Raw genomic sequence first — 19,694 nt, 5'->3', positions numbered from 1 at the left:
TTCTGTAGATCCACTTCCCTTTATCGCACCGATTTCTGCTGCTGCAGGACGTCACCAAGTGCATAACGCTCTAGGCGAGGGGATAGTGACTAGTACCTATAGCTCGGATGAGGTGTCAGAAAAAAATAATAATAAATAAAATACGATTACTTTGGAACATAGGATCATAATGGTATCACTTATTCCACGTCATTAAATTCGAGCCTGTTGGCATCCCTACTCATCGGCAAAGAAGACAGAAGGTGTTGGCCGAGATGGCCAGCTATCGCTTTGTGATAATTATATGCGCATGCGTATTATGAAATATAAGTGCATTTTGACTATATTATGTAGCACAGTCTCCTTACATTTAGCCGGCGTAACTGTTTTGGACCGGAGCTATTTTCATTTATTATTAAGTACATATTATTACTTAAAATTTATTGACATTGAAATTAGTAATTAAATTAAATTTAAGGATAAATGAAATAGAAATAGTCTATTTTTAATGCATGCACATATAATTTTTTTCATATGATATACTTGTTTAAAATATATTATTCATTATGGAAATAAAGAGGCTATTATAATAATAATAATTAGTAGATACATATCAAAGGATACAATGTCTGACGGTGGAAGACAAATTGGTTACAATTTATGTCCGAAAATTTAAAGTTATATAGTCCATACAGTTTTTAAAAGTAAAGAGGTTAGTAGCTAGCAAAACTGTTACTAAGCCGTAACTTGAACAATTTCTCGAAAGCATTGTGTTCATAGAATACTAGAACTAATTGTAATTTTGTATACGTTTTATTTATTCGTCAATCGCAACCGCTTTTACGGGCACGCTACCCGCATATTAAAAATAGATCCATCCGCATAGAGCCTATACAACTAATACTAAATTATTAAATACAAAGTTTTCAAATAACCGACTTCAATATTCATGTAAAAGTGTTGTACCTAGAGAATTAAATATAAAAGGATAATTAATTACAGGGCGAAAAATTACAATTTTTTAATGTCACCTTAGGCTTTTGTTGAGGTCCATAGAAGGACTAGAGTCACTGAGATAGAAGAAACATTATATTATGCAATTGAATAGCAATGGCATATTCCCCGAAGGACAGATAACCAATGGGGAAAAACAGTACTGAAAAGGAGGTCTAGGAGCAAACGGCGAAGCGTTGGACCTCACTTAAATTAATGTATTCACGTAAATTAATTTCCAAATTATAAAAAAAAAGTCTGTGTTAACTGACTGAACGAAGATTATTGTTAGAGAACGCAAATCTTGCCAAAATACAAGAGATCCACGCTGGCGAAGCTGTAGAAGCTAGTGTGTGCTCGTACTTCTCCGAAAAAGTATAATATCTCAATGGTTTTGTAACTATGTTTGTGCAGGAAAATTCAGCTCTCAGTATATTTACATTATTATACTATTTGTTTTTAGAGTATCACCTATTCACAGAATATATAAATTCATGCTAAAACTATGAGGCATTAACCTTTTTTCTAACATCAAAAGTCACTAAAGTTACTAATCCATATAAAAGAGTTGGACTCTTCAGAAATATTTTGTTTGACAGCATACGGCAACTGTGTCAAGGAGACGCCCGTAAAGGGGTGTCATTGCAGCCCATGGACACGCATTTTAGTGGGTGCGCTGTCGGTTATTGAAGTTTTTAAGATTCTCAATTTTAATTTTCACCTTCTTGAGCCCTGTAATTGGAAGCCGTCTTTTGATGGCACAGCTCGAAACTCATAGTACATTTATTCCTTTGCCCCATATATATGAAGTAGGAAACAGCTATATTATGTGTATACATATATTTAAGATGTGACATGATCTACTTGCAGTACATAATGGCCGCACATGAGAAGTACACAAACTCATTTGCGTCGTAATGAATGAAGCTAAACATTCGTCCAAAACGATATATGAACTTGGAATTTGTCCGTGAACCTTCCACCTCCGAAGTAGATGACGAACTAGCTAGAGCACGTTTGTTGCTTATGGATAGTTAAGGTCACATATTAGTACCAAAATCTCTGTGTGACGTCATCGCAGTGATTGTAGTCACCATCGATTGGAGACCGAAGCTGGAGTGCTGAATAATATTTACAATTATTCTACATTACACGCATTAATTGAAATAAAATTATTTTTTATCTTAAATAACTTGTTTATTTTGTGAACACAGCGATTTGTCATACGAAAATACTAATTTTGTATAGGCATTCCGAGAAGATTAAATTTCTACTATTTGTTAGCTTTGCTTCTTTCGGGTAATTTTTTTTTAAATTCTTTAATTTGTCTATCTTCATTCCACAAAGATAAAGTTCTACTATTTGTTAGTTTTGCTTCATTCCCTAAATTATTTCTTGTTTGTTATTTCAGGTGTGAATTTTTTATTAAATTTTTTTCGCTCTATCCCTTCAGTCGGTGGCTCATGTCTGAGCGTCGTGGTCAACAAGGAAATATCTGGAGCGGACTGTTCTACATGAGTCTTTCACTTAATTGTTCCATCTGGGTGGTAAACTGCCACGTGATAAGGATCAAGCCAACGTCACGCCACCTGGTGATTGGAAGCAAATAGGCAAAAGTGCCTTCTGTGGGGTAACACCACGATCAGTTTCACAAGTTATCATCGCCTGTGGTAAAGAAATGCAAAACGGTACGATAAGAAATAAAAAGAACGAAAGCAGTTCGTTCGCTTAAATAATTTTATACGCAATATTCTATTAAGAATTCATATCTACCGCAGGCACTCTAGCGCAATATACTCTAGGAGCTGACGTCATTATAACCGACCAATTGCATAATATTAACAACACTTCCTATTCAACACCCACTTAAACTGATATCTTAAACATTAATTAAAAATACAACTACCTATGTATTGTTTACGGTTTCTAGCAATAAACGTACTTCAATCTTGATTGACTCTACGCAAGAAGTGCATTAATACCAGGCACATATGCTCTCTCTATCAGACCAAAGACTAAAAGATTAAGCTTTTTAGTCCGTCGAGAGGTCTAGGTATTAACGTAAAATGTGATTTATGCAGGTTGTAATTATCGTGTGCATTTATTAAGTATTTTCGACCAATTCGACTTAGGGTCCTTCAAGAAAAGAGCGTACCAATTCTTAAAAGGCCGTCAACGCACTCGCGAGCCCTCTGGCGTTGAGAGTGTCCATGGGCGGCGGTATTACTTAACATCAGGTGAGCCTCCTGCCCGTTTTCCCCCTGTTCTATAAAAAAAAATTATACTAAGTTCAAATCAAATATATGGAACATAACAATGAACCTTTATGAACACCACTATAGTAGTTTTATTTACATTCGTCCGTCTGGTTACTACTACATTTCAAAGAAATCAAACAAATGATTAAAGAAATTCTTATTGTATTAAAACTGTACGGAGAACAAATACTTATTAGTGTATTGTTTTTTTAATGGCGTAATAACAAAGCTTTGGCTGTCAATGTCAAAAAGATGGTGTTGTATAACAAGCTTGATATTGACGGTCATGGTTTTAAAGGTCAGGTCTATAGATGAAATAATGGATATCGCTTACTGTATCAGACGCCTTATTCTGAGCACCGCTGTAATATGACGTACTATCGTTTTAAACGCGATAGTACTTACGCATATCGTGATCGTTATAAACATTTCTAAGTAATATAGTTGGTATACAATACATGTGTACAAAGAATACTCCCTTTAGGCAAACCTATAGATGACACCTTAAACTGACTCTTCTTGTATACGGATCTGAAGCCTACTACTAAAAAAACTAATGCCTGAAGCTTTTGTTTGTTCTTAAAAAATCTTAAAAGTTTGAATCTTCAAATATTTTTAGACCATAGAACATTTTTGTTTCTAATTTTCATATAATATCCTATGCTTAATGGTCAAAAAAAGTCATCAGTTTTATAAAACTCCTCTAGTTTTAAAATATATTTGTCGTTTTTTTTATGATTTTTAAGAAAATAAAATATATATAAACACTCTATACAGTGTTTGTATTACAATAATAATAATCATTAGTTTACAATGTTAAGGCCCGGCTCTCATTATCGGTATCGGCAAGAAAAAGAATCCTCCGGCATTAATACATGCAAGCGCATACTGTCGGAAACTATGTCTAAGCATGCTGCAACGTTCTTTGGGATGACGAGGCCTCCATAAGCATGCCGCACTGTCCTGCCTTCCCCCGAACTGTTTCCTCGGCGCTGGCGGCGCGGCAGACGTCGGCATACCGAAGGATCTCGAAGTATCCGGAAGCAGCCTCAAAGCTGCCGATGCAGTAGCCTCAAGCTTACCCGAAGCGGTATTTTTATTACTACGATCATATATCATGGAGATGCCGATAATGAGCACCGGGCCTAAAGTAGTCTTAATTTATAATATCAAAAATATTTCAACAATTTAAACATAGGTAAATGTACACTTTTCCAAATTAATTATCGTGACGTATGACATATAAACGATAGAGTACACGATCACCAGAATAAGACCATTTGCTAAGCCCTTTCAAATAACGAGGAAGTAATGATAGCACGTTTTATCTTCTATGAATTTTGATAACGAATGCTCAAGGAAGTGATTACGTTTGTATAAAAAATATATTTCTTGGCTTATGTTTACTAAATACTTCGATCAAGTGTCTTAATATTTCACAACAAACAGAAAACTTACTGAACAAAATTCAACGTAACGATTCTGTCAGTGCCTCCCCAAGGGGGAATCTGCCAAACTTAGATTATAATGTTTGGTAACTATAAAATGTTATGTTTTTCTGTAAGTAAAAGTTTGCGATTCTTAGAAAATTTAACACAATTCGTAGAATATTTAAATATATATCTTCTTTTTCTATAATTAATTGAGTCCGTCCTAGCCTTGTATCTAAGTCAAATTAACACACATAGAAATATAATCAACAATTAAAAGCCCTTTGCATCCTGCTGTTGGAATGAAGACCTCCAACAGCTGGATGCAAAGCAATCTCATCATTAGAAGGGTGTATCTGTTATTCTGACACTAGCTGGTGCGCTTTTTATCATATATCACCAAATGTGATAATTATTAATAAAAAATAATTATATAAACAAAGTAATAATTTTGACGTCATCATAATTTTGTGAAATCTGTTGACGTCAATAAGAAAACATAACAAAATAATTTTTAACCAACTTCAGAAATTCGTTGAAGGTTATCAATTCACGTCTTTTTCCATGTGCTTAGCGACGTCGAGCTGTTCCTATGATCAGGGACAGAAGTCAGTCTATTAAAATTAAGATATAAGATCGAAATGTTACCAACGAAATATTTTTTTTACATGAACACTTACGTTGCTAGAAGGCTCGCAAGTGCGTTTCGGCTTTTTAAGTCTAGGCTCTTTCTTGAAAGACGCAAAAGATTGCTTGATTGCTTTTTAAATATTTCTTAACAATAATAGCAATATTAAACAGATCACAAGTATGTCTTTATTAAGTCTTGTTTATTGTATTGAAGTTCGGATTTCCCGTAACATTCTACAATTATTATCAGTTCTAAAGGCTATAATCAATAGGCTCCTAATTTGAACCGAACCGTTACCATGGCAACGATCCCAGGAGCTTGTTTACGCCTCCGCTGTGGTTTACTTCGGATAGAAGCCTATTCGGTAAGTACTTCAAAGGTGCCTTGATTTTTACTAAGGGCCTGTTTCACAATGTATGGATAAAGTGCCAAATAGCTATGCAACACATAAATTATTCGAAAGATAAAAGTTCCAAATAAGATACTTCGAATTTCATGACGTATAGCGCTATCTGACAGTCGTGAAACGCAAAAATACTATTTATCATACCAATAAGTAATAAATAGCTTATTTGGAACTTATCCGGACATTGTGAAACAGGCCCTAAGTATGAAAAATTCGGCATTTAAAAAACCATTTCGAAGGATGGATTAAAATTGATGACTAAAATAATTATTCGCCTCACGTCTCTTGATCTCAGATTGCTCTTAATCATTATTTTCTTTATATAATAGTATATCAGCCTAACAGACGCCATTGGATTCTGCAAAGGCATGAAGTTTCCTTGCGGTTTCCTCTCGATATTTCTTTCACGAACTCCACTTTGTGGAACCAGCTGCCCACTGAAGTATTTCCGTACCAATTCGACTTAGGGTCCTTCAAGAAAAGAGCATACCAATTCTTAAAAGGCCGGAAAGGCACTCGCGCCCTCTGGCATTGAGAGTGTCCATGGGCAGCGGTATCACTAAACATGAGGTGAGCCTCCTGCCCGTTTGCCCCCTGTTCTATAAAATAAAAAGGAACTCACGACTCAGGGTTTGAGTCATACGCTGTAGCCACAAGGCCAATCCTGCTCATAAAATAATCTTTTATGAGCAGGCATAATAATTTCTTATGGATACAGCATCGCCACGCAGTTTTATACAAATATAAAAAATATTTTTTCCTTGAATTATTACGTTGTCCTAATGTACTAACAATAATGCATTAGTTCCGCTCTATTTGAGAAGAATCTTGTTCGAGAAAATGTTTAATTATTATGAGGAAAATTGATAAATTTTATTCAAGGCTCTTTCTTTATAATGAGTACAACAATTGATTTCAGATTTCACACAAATCTACATACGTTTGGACTGACGTCGGACCTATAGTAATAATGAAAATTACAAAATGAATTCACTCTGCTGTTAGTAAAAAGGCTATTAACATGATTGATTCGAATAAGAACTATATTTTATTTTATTTAAATACAAAACAAATCCTGTACTTCTGTGGCGCGATATATTTAATCTATGGTTATTTTTTCAGTATTAAAACTTACCTGCCTACCTTAGTATAATTTACCTATTTTTGAATAAGAGATGACCTGATGTTGAAATGTTACCCTACTACAGTAAACATCGCGGGACATTTAACATAGTATGAACTGCGCATTTATGAAAACATTTCTAGGAATTAATCGTCTTCAATACCTGGAATGAAGAACCGTATAATATGTATTACTTATATTCACACGGAAGACTGACCACTTGCTTCAGAACGCAACTTTAAAAATCTCCAGCGATGACGCCATCATCATACAATTCATAACAATGCTGAGTTGTATGGGACATGGACGAATGGTTGATGAGAGAACCCTAGAACTTCGTAAACCTTCAAAAATAGGAGTTCTAATTTGGACGCAAGCAAGAGATTGCGATCATGTCATATATTTGCGGAGACTACAAGGGGCTGTACAGCCATTGATGATGATGGTGTCCAATTTGGCTCAGTACCGAATTTCGTCATATCATTTTCAAGTACACAACTTATCGATGCGTATAATATATTCATTCATGAATATTGGTCCGATTTAAATATCTTTATTATTTGTTAAGTCGACTTTGAAAAGAAATTCACGATATATTTTGTGGACGAGCAAGTCAAAATATGATTTATAATAGATTGAACATTCAATGCTAGTTCTAAAGGGCCGGGGGCGGTGGGGAGGAAGGGAGTTTGAGGCCCGAACACAAATACCGAGCCCGGGGACGGATTAGAAACGTTTTCTCATAAACAATTTTGTTGATGGACTTACTTGTTTGGCTTCTTTCGGTTTGAATAGAGTTTTTACCGGCTGTAAGCATTTCTCAATGTTTATTTCTTAAAGTACTCCACATCGTATTTAAAGCATTTTATGTAGTATATGTTACAGGCTATTTTAAAATACATGACAATTATTATGATGAACGCACATTTTCCAAAAATTAAAAAAAAAATTATAACGAATATCGTTAGTGGAATATTTTTTTTTCTCTGGACTTGAGCTTAGTAATGTTTATTCTGTTATATTCGTGATGTTTTGGAATGAGTATTAGCGAACTCCTAAGTTTATACAGACGGTATTTGAAAAATTCTTCAGTTTTAAACCTGTTCATTTTAAAACTGTTCTGTATTTGACCACAAAACTATTAGTGTAAACTTTTATCAGTTCAGTTTATTACGACTTCAGAACCATCTAATGTCACTTTAATTGATAAAGAGGCACTGGCTGTACATCTAGATTTTTTTTTTTACTTGACGTCTGAATATTTTTTTTTAAATTTCATTTAATGATATGTTAAATGATAAATATACCTAATAATTACCCTAAAAATTTAATAATTAAAATATATTATTAAAAGGAGTCCCTTTAGGCAAGGTTCCGAAGATACTGGCAACGTTCTCCCTTTGAAGAGCTAGACTAATTCTTCGTGCGAGGAAGCTGCCAGCTCTTCGTTCTCCTGTGATGTCGACTAACCTTTTTGATATTTCCCTAAAAAGCCTTATCGCGCTAGGACCCCAAGGACTTATTAATTTTTTTGATAACACCAAATCTGATGCTACATAATTCCACCTTAAATAATATTATAATTTCTAAAGGTAATATTCATATAACTAAAATACAAGTAAAAGAAAATCTCACATAAAATAATATAGACATATTGGGTACACGGCCCAATAAGGTTTTGTGTTTATTTTCGTCTCCTAGTATTCAGATAAACCAATGAACAAGATAAAATCAAGAATCTGATAAAAGCCTAAACGGGTTTTTTAAGATTTAGTACGATTCGTATTGAAAGGCGTTGGATTGTGGAATATTGTTCAGGGTGGAGGGTGGTATTACTATCGCAACGCTCGCCTACGCAATTGCCATGACTACGCGTAGAATTCGGCCCTGGGTGGCCTTGCAATGGTGTGGGGAGGGCATTACCCCCGTCTACTTGCAAGCAAGTTGCCAATTGCCAACAATTTGTGGATTTTTGTGCTAATGTGTTACGTTTAACCCGTTTTCGAAGTAATTAAGAAAATATTAAGCGTAAAAGTGGATGTTTTATATAACGGACAGGAAGCCATGTTGGTTAAGCCCATGGACCATACTCGCATATACGCTCTTTTCTTTAAGTGTCCATGGGCGGCGGTATCACCTAACATCAGGTGAGCTTCCTGCCCGTTTGCACCTTTTCTATAAAAAAAAGTTGGATCGATTGATGTTACTCGTGATTAAGTATTTTTATAATTCACCTATATCGGTCGCTTGAAAGAGATATGTCCAGTTTTCTTATCGACTTGTTTATTCATTAATTTATATATTTTATTAAAGTTACTACAGCTACTAATTAAACAATATTCAAATAATTACTTTATACACAAAAGCCAAAACCGAATACACATTCAAATATAAACATAAAGCACAGTTTTACAAAGCACAAATTCATATTAAATTCTAGATTATACGTTCTAATATTGATTGATTGATAGATTATAATATATATTTAATATAAAGGAACAAACATAGCCATTATTATTAAAAGATACGAGAGTTCTTTTTCAAAGAATAGAGAGGCCAAAAACAGGACGTCCGAAAAGGGCAGGCATCACACCCAATGGATACGCATCTTACTGTGTGCGTTGCCGGCCTTTAAGAGAAGACTATTGGTATGATTTACACTCGATACCACTACAAAAAAAAAATCTTAAATTATTCTCCAAAGATTTCTGATATTCCTGAATATAACTGAAAATCTATGCGTCTTTGACATACCTACGCATATAATTATCAGCAATATTAGAAATAATATGCATAATAAGCAATACATCGAATAAACCAATTCCTCATATTATATAGGTGACAATGAAACCTTTATAAACCCTTGGAAACCTCGTAAAACACCACCTTATACAATTAAGAAAATTCTACTTTATTCCCATGCAATAACGCTTTTAACAGCTTACGTAAGGCATCGTGTGATGGCTCGCTATAATTCAGCGGTGAAATCTAATTGAACTGTATACATTGCTGTGTTACTTCATACCAGAAACCCAAATGTTTGTTAGGCAAGCGATGTATAACAGTAATATATTTTGGATTTTTAAAGGGAATTGCGTGCGTCGTAGTGCGTGCCGTCGGCTAGTTTTCTTATAGCCAGACTAGGCGACCTCGTTTTTTAAAGTTATGGGCCTATAATTCCGCTCTGCACTCAAAACGCACACAAAAGAAAGAGCAATATAACACATTTTAATATTTCGGAAACGTTTAAAAACTTTTAGTTATTCTTATTAGAATTTTAATAGAAATTTTATTAAATACGTTGAAAATACTAAAGCGATTGATACACTGAATGGAATAACCACTCAATATTTATTTCTGTCAATTTGATCTGAATTCCAAAGAAACTAGAAAATATTCGCAGAACTGTTTGAAAGATATCTCCTTTGTGCTATCCAGTCCCAGACGAATAGGTAGAATTTTTTCCCTAGTTACTCATTGTTACAAATTGAAATGCTCGGAAGCCTCCCTAGGACCGGGCGGTGCCCGGGAACTTGTCCATTCAGTACCAAAACACGTGTATCCCGACAACTTGAAGGTCGTTCAAACGCTACATTTGGCAAATTATTCGAGTTTAATAACGAATTTCGAAATTCAAAGGCTTCTTCTTTGTTATTGTGTAGGCGTAAGGCCTGTTTGTTTAACGTTTAGCTGACGCAGGTGAATTAAAAATGTCTAAATAACCAACCTATTTCAAACAACGCACACAAAAGATGGCCTCAATTTTTCGTACAAAGGGCCTTATATCGTTATTATATGCAAATCTGTATACAGGTATTTATGTTTTTATTAAAATTCAACCGAGGTCGACCGCTTCTCAATGTTGCATAGGTACTTCGAAACTATTAAATTATCACATAAATATCACGTTCTCATAGCATAAAAAAATTGTGAGGAAGAAATGTTTTATCCGAAGTATTTCTCAAGAAAACGTTAGCGCTGTATAGAAAAAAGTATATCCGTCTCGCGATTTACATTTAAATACATAAACAGTACTGGACCTTTAAGGGTAGAAGGTGTGAACTGTCTAGACGACCCACCAGTTGATAAGGGTGTCATTGGCCTTGAACTTCCCAACTTCTTAAACAAATTACGCATATTAAGTATATACACACCACAACTCCAACCCATTTGAAAAGAAACCTTGATTAGTCCATGTAATACATCTAATAAAACCACACAAGAACGCAAAACTGCCTGAACTACCTACAAAGAAAACTCACTTGAGTCGTCGACTTCATCAACACGCAAAGTAACCTGGTATTAATAAGTTCCTAAACAAAAAGAAACTCAAATAAACAAGGTCGGGGAATCAACGCGTCGCCGCCATAAGAACGTCGGCCGTCCTTGAAAACGGGGGGTTCTTACAAATTGGGTTATTAGGGGGTGGGCGAGACAGTGCGAGCTGCGAGGTCCTCGGGCTTTCGAGGAACGTTGGAGAGGGAGGGAATGCGTGTAGGCGTTGCTGCGCCACCCTCGGCACGCCTCTCCAGGAAGGCCACCCAGACTTGGGTTCCGGCGCCGATCATTATAATTACTCTCCAAGGTAAGTCGGGAGCTATTGGGCCCATCCAGCATCCGCCGGGACGCTGCCGATTGAGGACATCTCGTCGGTGTCAATTAGAAATCTAATTAAATACTCCTATGATCTCGACTTGAAACTGAATTGGGTTAATGAACAAACTGATAGCTTGATTGTATTCAAATAATCGATTCGAAACTACAAAATAAATTAAATTTCCCTTTAAACATTATATACAACTATATTACCAAAAAAAATTTTATTATCAAAAAATTAATACCATTAAAGAGAGCATCGTACGGCAACACGAATAAAAAAAATCAATTAATTATATACGTGAAACACCTGCTTGGAGATAAAAATAGGACTAGCGTTGCGGAAAACGTAGCAAAAAGTGTGTATAACAAAGAAACGGATATGCAGATTGCAAAACTATATTAAACTTGTTGAAGTAGCTGTCTTATCAATCTTTAGAGGCCCAAGGGTTCAATGTATTGGTTATTAATGCCTACATTCCGATAGTACGCTGACGTAATATGCGACCAAGCGGAGGCTAAAATTTGAGTTTGCCGCATAGCAACAAAGTGCGTTTGAGCATTATAGGCGTAGGACACATTCTTACAATAAGTTTTAAACGGGTCTTTGCGATAACTCCAACAACCGTTCGTCAAATATGTTTGAGATTTTGATATATAAAATAAAAAACAGTGTACTTATGTACATGCGTTAGAAGTTATACTTCTTTGGCGTATGGAAAAAACCTAAGTAAAATGCAGTAGTGATTAGCGATAAATATTAAAATTAATCATAAACGATACGATACGAACGTGCTTATAATTTAGGTAAATATTTAAATAGATTTATATGTTCGTGTTTATCCACAATAAATTACTTCATGTGGCCTAAACATAATACTCAAAATATAAACCATTTCAACGATTCGCTGATGTGTACCTGCCTTTAAACTGCCATATGATACGACTACTGATCAAATATCGCATAGAAAGTACATCCAGATTGGGGACTGTTAAAGTTTCGACAGTGAGTTGTGAATATAATTTAAAAAACCTATTTAAATTGATTCACTGAACTATGGTTTCAAAATGGCACAAATATGACCAAAGATACTTTAATTGTCTATGGTAATACGTAATACAGATGAGTAGTACCAACAAATTTATTATAATATCAATAAATTAGATAAGAAATACAATCAAATGTAGATTTGCAGAAAAACTTCCTCTATGATAATAGATAAAAATATTAGACAAGATATTAAAAATAAAATGAATAAATCTGTGGTGCTCTACATCCATTAGGCCTGAGCCTCAGATTTCTAGATCTCTTTTATGATCATTTCAATCTAATAGGCAAGCAGCTGATCGCTTCCTGTGCCTGACACACAACTTAGACCAGTTTCCTCGCGATGGAAAGATACTGCATTGGTGCACATTCGAGGGTCGAACCTACGACCTCAGGAATGTGGCACGCTGAATCTACTAGCCTCAAATAATATTTTAATCGACGTAATATTTTAAGATTTCTTTAATCTAAGACAAGTGATTCGTCCCAATACACAGTGTATTGCTATTGAATAATAAAATTATATAGTAAAATTTATTATTAAAAATGTTCCTTTGAATCTGTCTATTGATATAGACATTATTCATTGCGTAGATAATAAGGGCCATTTCAAATGCCATCAACGCACTTGCGAACCCTCTGCCAGTGTCCATGGAGGGGGTATCACTTAACATCGGGTATGTCTCCAGCCCATAAAGGGCGTACTTAGTTAAAGGTGTCATATTTATAATGTCTGAATATGCCAATTTAAGTAATTACATTGAATAAAACTAAAGCCTTTTTTGAAATTTTGACAGTAATGAATTGTTGTATTTCCAACTGGTTCGGATAAAGATAATTTAATTACATTAAATATAGAGCGTTTGGGATTATTGTAGTTACCGTTTGTAAAGATAGCAAGAGTGTTAATAAAAGTCTTACTTAAGTTTTAAAAATATTGATTTAATTTCAATGTATAATTCAGAGACTATAAATTCATATTATGTAGTAGTGGTAGCATAACATTAAACAGGTCATTAGTTAATTTTAGGACTGGCAGTTCAAATTCAAATTTAGAATCATACATTTTTTGACGTTTATTAAAGTTTGTTACTCATATGAATAAATATATCGTGTATTCGTCGTGAACTTTCCAAATGTACTGATTCAAATAGTATTGAGAGAAGCAAGTAATTACGTCTCCATACTAAACGATATCTGCTATAACGTGAGTCTAGAACCTATTTTTGTGGATAAACAAAAGTTCAATCAACTAAACACTGCATTCTTTGTCTGTTATTCCCGGCGCGGCGTGTGATTCAGTGAGCGCGCAAAAATTGCTAGTAATAGCTGATTCCCTTGGTATTTTTTATAATCACGTGCGTTGTTAAACTTGTTTGGGTAACTTGTCTGAGTACATTTTGTAACAAATTTGGAAAATATTTGAAAATTATTACAGAAACAACTTGTCTTTTCGTCATAAGCGCCGAAGAATTTTTGTTGTATTTGGTCTAATATCTGAATTAAGCATAACTTACATATATACTATATAACTTTTTCTGCCATCGATACTATAAGAAGGTTCGATTCCCGGCGATTAATAACAATAATTGTTTTCGATTGATGTTCTCTGTACATGTTCTCAGTCGAGACTGAGCGCTAACATTGATAGCTGTATATCAAAAACCTCGATACAAGAGTTTTAGAAACTACAGAGACCAGTAATCACCAACTGTGCTTAAATATAAGGAGGTTTCAAGCAACATTTATTTTTTATACAACAGGCACGAGGCTTACTTGATGTTAAGATATACCGACACCGATATTGTCAGATGATTCGCGAGTCCGTTGCCTGCCTTAAAAGAATTAGTACGTGTTTTCTTCAACAAGAATTCCAATTGATTCAGTAGCCAGAAAAACTACCATAAGAAACGCTCAGTTGTGGAACAGCAGACGTGTTGACGTGCGATGATCGAAATTTTTTATAGCATATATAATAGAGGGCAAACGGACAGGAGGCTCACCTGATGTAAAGTGATACCGCCGCCCATGGACATTCTTAATGCCAGAGGGCTTGCGAGTGCGTTGCCAGCCTTTTAAGAATTCGTACGCTCTTTTCTTGAAGGACTCTAAGTCGAAATTGTTTTAAACATTGCAGCTGATAAATAGACCAGTCTCCTAGGCAAAACATAGCTACAAAAATAAACGAAAACGTCGAGTTCGTTACCCGCCAATTCACACGCATTAGAATAGGTATATATTTTTAAAAATAGATATACAAAATGATATCATCATTGTATACTAACGTTATGTTACTACTCTTATAAATAAGACACAAATAAATAATGTTTTGAGACGTTTATACATTTTTACAATGACACAAAAGCCATAGGGACAAAACATAAAAGAGCAATTTGAGATATATATGAGTATAAATAAATGTATGCGTTTTAGAACTTCGATATTGTAGCGACGCTACGAAATGCTACATTGCACATGCACTCCGTAGCGATGCAGCTACAGCCTCTACGTCGTAACGGCGCTACGAAATTGCACGTGCAAATATTTGCAACAAGCGAATGGAGCTCTAATCACGCTTGATGATAAAATATAGCAGCAGGTCGTGACACAGTCTTCTGTAAATTGTCAGATTTGAAATGACGTTAATAATCAACAGTGCGTCAGTCTTAATAGACGTGTTAAACTTTTCTTACCCTGATAAGAATTTCCTGAAGGTTTAGCAATGTTCTTTAGGCTGACTAGGCTACGGTGCCCTGTACTCAGAAAACTATAGAGCAAAAATGTATGCGCAAATATTGTTTTTATAAAATATTAGCTGAACTGGCAAACGTCGTTTTGCCATGTATATCATTTATGGTTATTGTGCCTCACTCGACATAGATAGGTATAGTGTGTATCGGATTTTTTTGTAGATATTTATATTATCTACAATTACTTAGAACATTTTATGGTTCTATCTTTAACAGTTTAGGCAGGGTACGCAAAATAACTTTTTTGGTTGATTTTTTACACCTTGTGTCCGAAAAACCCTAATATCTTACGGAACCCTATGTTGGTTCAAAATTAAATATATTACTCGTGGATAATGTAGCTTTCGAATAGTGAAAGAATTTTTAATATCGGTCCACTAGTTTATGAGCCTATTCATTACAATCAAACAAACAAAGTTTTCCTCTTTATAATAATAGTGTAGATTTTTTACTATATAATAACTCCACGAAATGAGTGGATTCATTGATACAATATGATTTTTTTCGCACATTCTGCCAGTCACAGTGTCGTGCTAATTTGTCTTTGATAATTATATCAATTGGTTTATGTGTTGTACGCAATATTCACATCATGAAATAGATTTCTAAAGTTCGTTTTGTAATAAAGTAACGTACGAACAAAAAATGTGCAAAGCAGATGTCCCAATGTCAATGACCTTTTAATTAGCCATGCCCAACTAGATTTGCCAAACATTTTCTTTGTTTAGTATTATCGGTTAGAAAATTTGTTTATTTTTTAATTAATTTATGTATTTAATCATACTGTATTAATGTTAAAATAAAGATTTAACTAAATTTGTAACAAACAAACTCGAAAACTTTATTTTAAATCAGCACTGCCAAAGCTTGACGACTATGCGCGTATATAACTTTAAAATATACTCTTTGAAACAATATTTATATTTAGAAATTAAGAAAACAGAGTTATAACTTTCCGAGAATCAAGTGCCTCTGCCCCCGCTTGGTAAACTTCATTTTTCATTGATTAACTAGATATCTATCAATTAGATAATAAAATTGAAGTAACTTCTGCCGTGCACCACCACTATGTGAAACTAGCCCACTGAAATATTTCCGAACCAATTCAACTTAGGGTCTTTCAAGAAATCCGTACCAATTCTTAAAAGGCCGAAAACGCTAATGAGCAGTGCGAGTGTCCATGGGTTGTGGTATCACTTAACATCAGATGAAACTCCTGCCGGTCTGCAACCTGTAATATATAAGATATATAGCTTTCATACTAAGCATAAAAATAAGTTGAATTATTATATGTAATCTATGCCGTTTAAAACAATTACGTCAAATGAATTTACGGCTTTGAACGCAGTACAAAGTTTCCTTGACCTATTTATATTGACACTTCATGTAACCCGTATACGAAGAATTCGTTTAGAATTTGTCAATTACTAAGCCCTTATAGTAATTGAAATTACCAGATGCTTTGGTAGATATATTTCTTATACAAATGATTTAAGTACAAGAATGCTACAGTATATTATAAAAAAATCTCCAGGCCAGTTTTGTTCAATTTCAAATTTTTCAAGTATTCAAAATTCGAGTGTACTCCTCCCTCAAAGGTCGGCAACGCGTACACTAAAAATAGGTATTTATGGGCTGCGATGACTGCCCTTTTTGGGCGTTCCGTAGGCTCGGTTGCCCCCTATGATGATGATATATGTATCTATATGAGTATATAAAAAATGTTATTCATTTAACATATTTGTTTTTATTTTAAGCTTTCAATTAAATTTAATTAATCTGATTAATAAAAAAAATAAACATTAACATCTTCCCAGCTTTCTGGTAAGCATCCTGTCTTTTTTATCGATTCCCTATTTATTTTCCCTGCATTCTCTAAATTTCCTCCATCAAATTCATTTCATTATTACATATATAAAAAATATATATATATAAATTCATGTTTGATCAAATTCGTATAGAACCATTGAAAATGAAATATACGGAAAGAATATATTTAATTTTCATATACGAAATAAATACTATTATTACCTGGTTAGACTTAAATTACTAATTATCTTTGCTTAGGCTAGATCATAATTATATGACTTACAACATTAACATATCAGTTCAATATTAAGTTATATCAATGGTTTAGTACGAGAATATATTAACGTTCTAAAATAATATAAATATATAGAACCATAGACTCATTATAAATTTAGTTTCGACTATTAAATTAATTCTAAAACACAAGATGCGTGAGGGCACTATACGGAAACCTTGTCTATCAAGGACATTAAACCGGTTTAGACGTGTCATCGAGCCATGACACCTTTGTGGGATACTGCGCTGTTTAAATGCCCTTCGATTTTTAAATATTTAGGTTAGCTAGTAGTTGATTCAGGTACTTATGTTCACCGTCCATAGCGAGCAGATGGGGATGGATTTTAATGAGAGGCCCACACTGGCCGCGTCACTTAAAAGACAACTTTTAAGTGACGTAGCCAGTGTGGGCCTTCTATTTTACTTAATACTTCGACATATTAAATAAAGTTAAAGACATAAATACGTCATGTATTGAACGACAAAATATTAATTGGTATTTTAGATAAAAATATTATTCATTATCAGTAAAACGGAGGCCCCTTACAAAAATTAAAAGAGTTTTGATTATTGTATAGCTAACGCACAGTTTTGTAAGTACCGTATATGGTTGAAAAAAGACGAAGTTTCTTTTGTTTTTGAATTTGGAACGGCATAAAAATATCGCTTGGTATACTAAACGAGCATTATATTATTTACATCTCACAACTAATAAAAAGAAAGAAGAAATATCTCAATTGGAGTATATTTGAATTATGCGACAGAATTAAACTCTTGGATCTTCTGTAACCGTTTTTATTCTTGCTTTTAATGTATTTTGAGAGCAGTGTTAGCTTAGTGGCTTCAGCGAGCAACTCTCATCCCTGAGGTCATAGGTTCGATCCCGGCTGTGCACCAATGGACTTTCTTTCTACTTGCATATTGGAGGAAAACATCGTGCGGAAACCGGCTTGCTTTGACCGGCACAGGGGACTGATAACCTAATTTCCTATAAGATTGACAAATGATCAACAAATTTACGATAAATGATGAAGTGACTGTTGACGCACTCGCGATCCCTTTTAGCATTGAGAGAGTCCATGGTCAGGACTCAGGAGTATGACAGTAGCGATATTGTGTATATTATGTGAGTAACATTATAAAGGTACATATTATATGTATTTTATTTAATGTTTCTCGCCATTATCGCATTGGCATAGTATAGGTATTGTATGTAGTACAAGGCTCAAATGAAATACTGCTCAAATCTCTGGGCTGGTGCTCCCAGGGCAGGAAGGGCTTGTCGATTTGTCATTCTCCAACGTATCGACTGATCTCTCTCTATCTACATTGAGTCTCTTTACGTTTGTAAAGTGTGTAACAAAGTGTTGAAGTGTGCTAAAGAATGGTTTGGGTAGATCCCTACTGCCTTAACACCGTACGAGCCGTAACAATTCAACATTTCATCAACATCCCCTTGGTGGCTTGTAGTTCACAGTGCGTTTGACAAGACACTCTCTTTAGCGAACTATGGAATCGACTCCCGTTGGGGTCTTTCCTGAGAGTTACGACGAAGTATTCAGATTTACAGTATTTATCTCTCTCAAAAGCCATGGTCTGCGATGACTGTCCTTTTTGGACTGTAGACTTTGCCCCACTAATTTTAAGAGATGCCAATAATTGATGTATATTCATATGAATGAATTGCAAATCGTCCTTTAGAGAGACATTCCATTCTTTTTTAACCCCACAGGACGCCACTATCAATTGGATACCGGTTCGCGAGCGTAGAATCTTTAAAAATGTTGTTCTTCTTCTTGTTTTTTTTTATATCGAAACTTATTTATATATTAGTTTATTTGAATATTTTCAGCGGTTTTCAAATACTAGTATGAAATAGCGAATGTTTCTCTTAGTTGCGCTAAACTCAGTTTGTTGCTCCAATAACACAACACATATTAACTGGAGTCATTACATTATACAATCCTCTTCTTATAGTGCCATCTTACGAAGGTTGCAATTATCATGGCTAGTTTAATTTTGGATGCTGCATATCTGAACAATGATTTCGACAAAAATATGAAAATTGTTTTAATTTTGTACTCAGAAAATGCCATCCAGCAAACAAACAATTTTTGGTTAATAGATTAATTTTAATCAAAAACACATCACAAATTTAAGAGAATAGATGGTCTTCAAGAGGATAAAGGTATGGGTCTAGCATTGCAATACAAAAATATTTAATAATGATCGGTTGTTATGAGAAAAATCATATTTGCTGTAATCAGTCGAAGATAAAGAATGTAGCCAAGTTCTTCACGTGACATTTAAGACATAATCAAGGTATATATACAAATAGTAGGTATTGAACTTCACAGACTACCTGATGACGACAGGTGTCTGTCAAGTGGAAACC

The sequence above is a fragment of the Pieris rapae genome, chromosome 12 (assembly GCF_905147795.1).
Source record: "Pieris rapae chromosome 12, ilPieRapa1.1, whole genome shotgun sequence".
In the NCBI taxonomy this organism is placed as follows: Eukaryota; Metazoa; Arthropoda; class Insecta; order Lepidoptera; family Pieridae; genus Pieris; species Pieris rapae.
Note: the sequence above shows the minus strand (reverse complement) of the source record.